Source organism: Pongo pygmaeus, chromosome 4 (assembly GCF_028885625.2).
Source record: "Pongo pygmaeus isolate AG05252 chromosome 4, NHGRI_mPonPyg2-v2.0_pri, whole genome shotgun sequence".
NCBI classification, from domain to species: domain Eukaryota; kingdom Metazoa; phylum Chordata; class Mammalia; order Primates; family Hominidae; genus Pongo; species Pongo pygmaeus.
In genome coordinates this window covers 173,489,798-173,495,967 of record NC_072377.2, presented here as the reverse complement: position 1 = coordinate 173,495,967, position 6,170 = coordinate 173,489,798, and positions in this window count along the sequence as shown.

Here is a 6,170-nt window from a genome sequence, read left to right as displayed (position 1 = left end):
AGGTCAGCAATGATAAATCAAAATGGTAGCAGAAAAAAAAAATGGGTAGATTTATGATGTATTTTAGAGATAGAATTGGCAGAACTTGCTGGTGGATTAGGAGTCTAAAAATGAGGACATGGGTTAAGAGTGTCAAGTGGCTGGGCATGGTGGCTTACGCCTGTAATCCCAGCACTTTGGGAGGCAGAGGTGGGCAAATTATGAGGTCAGGAGTTCGAGACCAGCCTGGCCAACATGACGAAATCCCATCTCTATGAAAAATACAAAAATTAGCCAGGAGTGGTGGTAGGTACCTGTAATCCCAGCTGCTCGGGAGGCTGAGGCAGGAGAATCACTTTAACCCAGAGGTGGAGGTTGCAGTGGGCTGAGATCGCACCACTGCACGCCAGCCTGGGCAACAGAGCGAGACTGTCTTAAAAAAAAAAAAAAAAAAAAAGAGTCAAGAGAAGAATGATGAGGTTCATAAATTTGGAGAGGAGAGCTTTATTTCACATAAAGAGTTGCATGCTGCAGGTGCCCACTCTGAGGCTGGAAAGTGTAGCCTCCAGCCAGTAGCTGAAAACGTGCACTTTGAGGGAAGGGCACAGGAGAAAAGAATGTGTGCTGAGCAGGTGGCCAAATATACGTATTTAATAAGCTGTAGGAGGGGTCACTAATATTTATGAAAGGAGAAACGTGTGCCTGCGCAACTGAGATTCATGCCCCTTCATGGGACCCCTGTACAAAACATGGTGTCCTTACCATGATCTGAGGGTGGAGCTTCTGGGCCTCTGATGTCAAATGGCGAAGCGGAGGATATGAAAACCCTCCCTGCACATCCGTTGTAAACTGGCCAGAACCATTCAGTGGTGGGTGGCCTCTTATCAGGAAGGAATGCATGTTGGTTGTTGTGGTGAAATGGCAAATGGGAGGGGGAGTTGGTGGAAATCAGCGGTGGAGCCAGGCTTTCCAACGGTCTGGTTTCTGTTTAGATTTTAGGAAAGAATGCCTACTGGCAGCTAGGGAGGGTGGGGGTATAAGGAGGTGTGTCCCACCTCCAGATGCTGTCCCGGGCTCTCCTTGGCCAACAGGACAGGACGTTCATTCAGTCCGTCATGGGGCTTAGGATTTTCGTTTTACTTCTCAAGAGAAAATGAACTGACTAGGAAGAAATGAAAAAAGCTATGGGGAGGGAAAGAATGACTGGAACCTTAAATTTTCCTTCTAGTGGTAAAGTTTTAGTGACCCAGGTCTGATCACACACTACTTGTTTCCATAGGGAATAATGTTGATTTCCCCATCAATCTGTAAATGCTGTTTACTAGTTTTTAACTTTTTAAATCAACTCACAGCAGAGGAAGCTTTATGATTGCATGATTACAGAGCAGTGCGTAAATGTGATACCGTTTTTAAAACTATATAAAAATAATAATGTAACTAAGAAAAATTAGAAGTTGCGGCTGGGAAGGAGAAAGGGTAAGTATGTGCCATAATGTCCTCATCTTTATGGCGAGGAGTGGAGAGGTCTTACTGAAGATGATGAATAAAAATAATACAGGCCATTTTTATTCTATTTTATTTTATTTATTTATTTTTGAGACAGAGTCTCACTCTATCGCCCAGGGTGGAGTGCAGTGGCACGATCTCGGTTCACTGCAAACTCTGCCTCCCAGGTTCAAGTGATTCTCCTGCCTCAGCTTCCCGAGTAGCTGGAACTACAGGCACAGGCCACCCTGCCCAGCTAATTTTTGTATTTTTAGTAGAGAAGGGGTTTCACCATATTGGCCAGGCTGGTCTCAAACTCCTGACCTCAGGTGATCCACCTGCCTTAGCCTCCCAAAGTGCTAGGATCACAGGCATAAGCCACTGTGCCTGGCCTACTGAGCATTATTTTATTTTTAAATTTTATTTATTTTTTTTTTTAGAGACGGAGTCTCACTCTGTCACCCAGGCTGGAGTGCAGCGGCATGATCTCGGCTCACTGCAACCTCTGCCTCCTGGGTTCAAGCAATTCTCCTGCCTCAGCCAAACGAGTAGCTGGGACTACAGGCGTATGCTGCCACACCTGGCTAATTTCTTTTGTATTTTAGTAGAGACGGGGTTTCACTGTGTTGCCCAGGCTGGTCTCGAACTCCTGAGCTCAGGCAATCTGCCCACCTCGGCCTTCCAAAGTGCTAGTTTATGGGAGTGAGTCACTGCACCTGGCCCAGACCATTGTTAAAAAGTGGAAACCACCAGATAAACTACTGTGAGTGGTAGATTCCAGAGGGTGGGGGTGTCTTTTATTGTATATCTCATACCCTTCTATAGCATTGTGAGAATTTTTTTTTTTTTTTTTTTTTTTTTACTGTATTGCCAAAGGATGATTTATAGACAATTTAAAGATCTCAGTTGGCTTTATTGCAATTCTAGAATTGGGCAATGCTTCGGTCCATGAAATACAATCAGTGTTCCAAAGCGCTGAGCAGAAGAGGCTGGCTTCATAGAGAAGGCCTGAAGGAAGCGGAAGCTAAGAACAGGATGTATTAGTCCTTTCAAAGTTACTTTTCTCATAAGGTGGGGACATAATAGAATAATAGAAAAATAACTGCGTAGTTAACAACAGTTTCCTTCAGGCTACCTTTTTGCCTGTAAGGATTAAGGCAGAGGGAACTTCTTCATGACTGAAGGACTGAAGGCTTCAAAGGACCTGTCTGGGAAATTGGGTGTTCTCTCTCTCCCGATTTCCCTGAAGGTCAGGTAACTTAGTTTAGGTTTGGTGACATGAAACTTGAGCATGGGTGACTCCATTCTGATTTTTAGTCTAGTCTGTTGGGGCCTGATGCAGGAGCTTAGTCCAAAACGATGGCCTCCTATCATTTTTACTTAACGATGTGTATCAGTTACTTACATAATAATTGAAAACTAAGTCTAATTTTTTTCAAAAAAGACACTAAGCTCCCATCCTGAGGCTCTGGGAAAGGGCACGCTCTTTGAGACAGAGTCTCACTCCATTGCCCAGGCTGGAGTGCAGTGGCACCATCTTGGTTCACTGCAACCTCCGCCTCCCAGGTTCAAGCAATTCTCCTGCCTCAGCTGTGCACTCTCCTATACACAGTAAGAATGCCACCAAGCACACAGTGACTCTCCTAGGCAGGGGTGGGGCTGAGACAAAGCCCTGACCTAGTAGGAGGCAGGTCCCCTGACCCTTGAAAGCCTCTCCTTTTCCCTCTCTCTACTATCACAAGGGTGGTGGGAAGGCCCACCCAGGGTGCGTGAGCCACCACGCCCGGCCCCAGATGTTTTCATCATCACTATTTTTGCCATTTCTTTGTTTCACCATATTAAGTACATATTTCTCTTTAAATTGATTCACTTTATTAACTTAAATATTTACTTACCCTCATCTTAAACAGTAATATCTGTGAAAGCATGGGTTTGATGGACAAGTTATATATTATGTATATTAAAACAAATATGACTATAAATATAAAAATTCACCCATGTACCACCTACATTATCTCCTGTCACCAATCATACACTTATGCCTCCCTCTGGGGAAACACTGCATCCAGTCACTTGTTGTCACAGCAGCCTGCAAAGAGGGTTGAAAACCACTCGGAAGTGTGTGCCCACGTTCATGTTGGTACTTGGCAGGATTGGAATTAGAACTTTGGTCTTAGCTTAATTCACTCACTGAACAATTGTTGGAGGGTCTGCCATCTGTCAGGGACTGTTCTGGCCCTGGGGCTAAAATAGTGAACAAGGTATGCATGGTGCCTGCCTTGCGTCTCCAACATCCTAATAAACAGACAGATAAAACTAAAGAATCAAATACATAAATGCAAATGGTAAAAAAGTACTGCAATGGCAAGCTTGTGTTCTTTTGTTACTCTGATTAGCTTCATGTATATTTATCAGCTACTCTGTGGTTGGTTGCAAATTTATTACTTACCACATTCTCCTAAATACATTTATGCAGGCCAGTGCGGTGGCTCACGCCTGTAATTCCAGCATTTTGGGAGGCTGAGGCGGGCAGATCCCTTGAGGTCAGGAGTTCAAATCCAGTCTGGCCAACATGGTGAAACCCTATCTCTACTAAAAATATAAAAATTAGCCAGATGTGGTGGTGTATGTCTGTAGTCCCAGCTACTTGGGAAGCTGAGGCAGGAGAATCACTTGAGTCTAGGAGGCGGGGGTTGCAGTGAGCTGAGATCACACCACTGCACTCCAGCCTGGGTGACAGAGCGAGACTCTGTCTCAAGAAAATAAAAATAAAAAAAAAATACATTTATTCCGTCCCAAGGGCCCTGAGAGAAACCTTACCAAAGGTGTAGGCCAAACTCGCAAGGTTTAGTTATTCCCAGAATCATCTAGAATATAACAACTAGAAAATACTCCCTACTAGAATATAACAATTTTCCTACCATCCATTAGCAATGTACATCTCTTCTCTACCTAATCTCATTGAATCTTCACCTCATTCAATGAAGAAGGGCAGGCATCTCATCTTGCTCAAAGTCCTGGAGTTGGAGGTAGGTGCAGTGTGGACATGGCACTCAGGACTTCTGTTTTCCAGAGTCTCATCTTTTTCTATTGCCCTTCAAGCAATGGAGACAGAGAGGTATGTTACAGTTTTACCTGGGAGTCTAATAGTGCATTTCAAGAATAAGGGCAGTAATTTATCTACAGACACATTCATACATGTGCGAAAGGATGTATAGACAAAGAGAGAAATTAGGCACTGTCAAAGCAAGTGACTGGTGACAACAGACGTGTCTGTCAATTAACTGATGGCACATCCATTCAGTGGAATACTACATAGTTGTATGAATGAGTAGATATCTTATTGAGATAAGATACCAGATATCTTTTTTTTTCCTTGAGATGGAGTCTTACTCTGTTGCTCAGGCTGGAGTGCAGTGGTGTGATCCCAGCTCACTGCCACCATGCCTGGCTCTTCAGCGAATTTAAACATTATGTGTGTGTTAGCTCCCAGTTGCTTCCGCTTCTTTATGCTGTGGGGTCACAAGTGTGTTTGGGGGCAGGGGATGATGCCCTGAGCTGGATCGGAGGGGGGGTCTGCATCCTGGCACCTGACAAAACCAGCTTTTAGTACTCCTGTTCTACACAGAGCCTTTCTGGCTTCCTGATTAGAATGACAAAGATGTAGAGACTAAATACACCTTTGAGGCAGATTTTTCATCACATCCATTCATTCAGTTCATTTCACAAATATTAAGAACCCACTCTACATCAGACCTAACAAAAACAAGGCAAATGAGGTCTCTGCTTTAAGAGCTTATGCTCCAGGGTGGAGAGGGATCTTGAGGGGTGAGGCTCCAGCTGAGACCCGAAGGATGAGAAGCAGCTGGCTATGTGAAGTCGGTGTGAAGACATGGAGGAAGCGTGCACCAGGCAAAAGGAATTAGGACTGCAAAGTGCTGGTGGAGGGAAGGAGAAAAAGAAAGGCCAGCGTGGCTGGAGCCTGCTTAGCAAGGGGATAGTTAACTGGAAGAATCTTAGTCATTAGCCTTCTTGAGAGGCAGAAAGCGCATGTGCATGTTGCAAAAAGGCCTGTACTGAAAGGCAACCATTGCCTTTAGGAGTGGGAGGATCAAACCCAGTGAGGTTTGCTCTCTTTTTTCAGACTAGTATCCTAGTACCCTGCCTTTCTCCCCACCCTATGCAGAGAAACCACAGGAATTTGTGACTTCATTCTTCAAGACCAAGGATTCTAAGGCCCTACAATTAGGGCCTCATGTGCTGCGGTGTGGTAACGCCACCGTGAAACAGAAGCTGGAGCTGAAAGCAAAGAGAGATTTTGGAGTGGAAAGATGGAATTAGCATCCTAGCTATAGCCATTTATTATTCATGTGAGCTTGAGGGGGTCATTTCACATTTTCCGGCTTTGTTTCCTGAAGGTCCTGGAAAAGACACATGCACAATTATTATTATTATTATTATTATACTTTAAGTTCTAGGGTACATGTGCACAATGTGCCGGTTAGTTACATATGTATACATGCGCCATGCTGGTGTGCTGCACCCATTAACTCGTCTTCTAGCATTAGGTATATCTCCTAATGCTATCCCTCCCCCCTCCCCCAACCCCACAACAGTCCCCAGAGTGTGATGTTCCCCTTCCTGTGTCCATGTGTTCTCATTGTTCAATTCCCACCTATGAGTGAGAACATGCAGTGTTTGGTTTT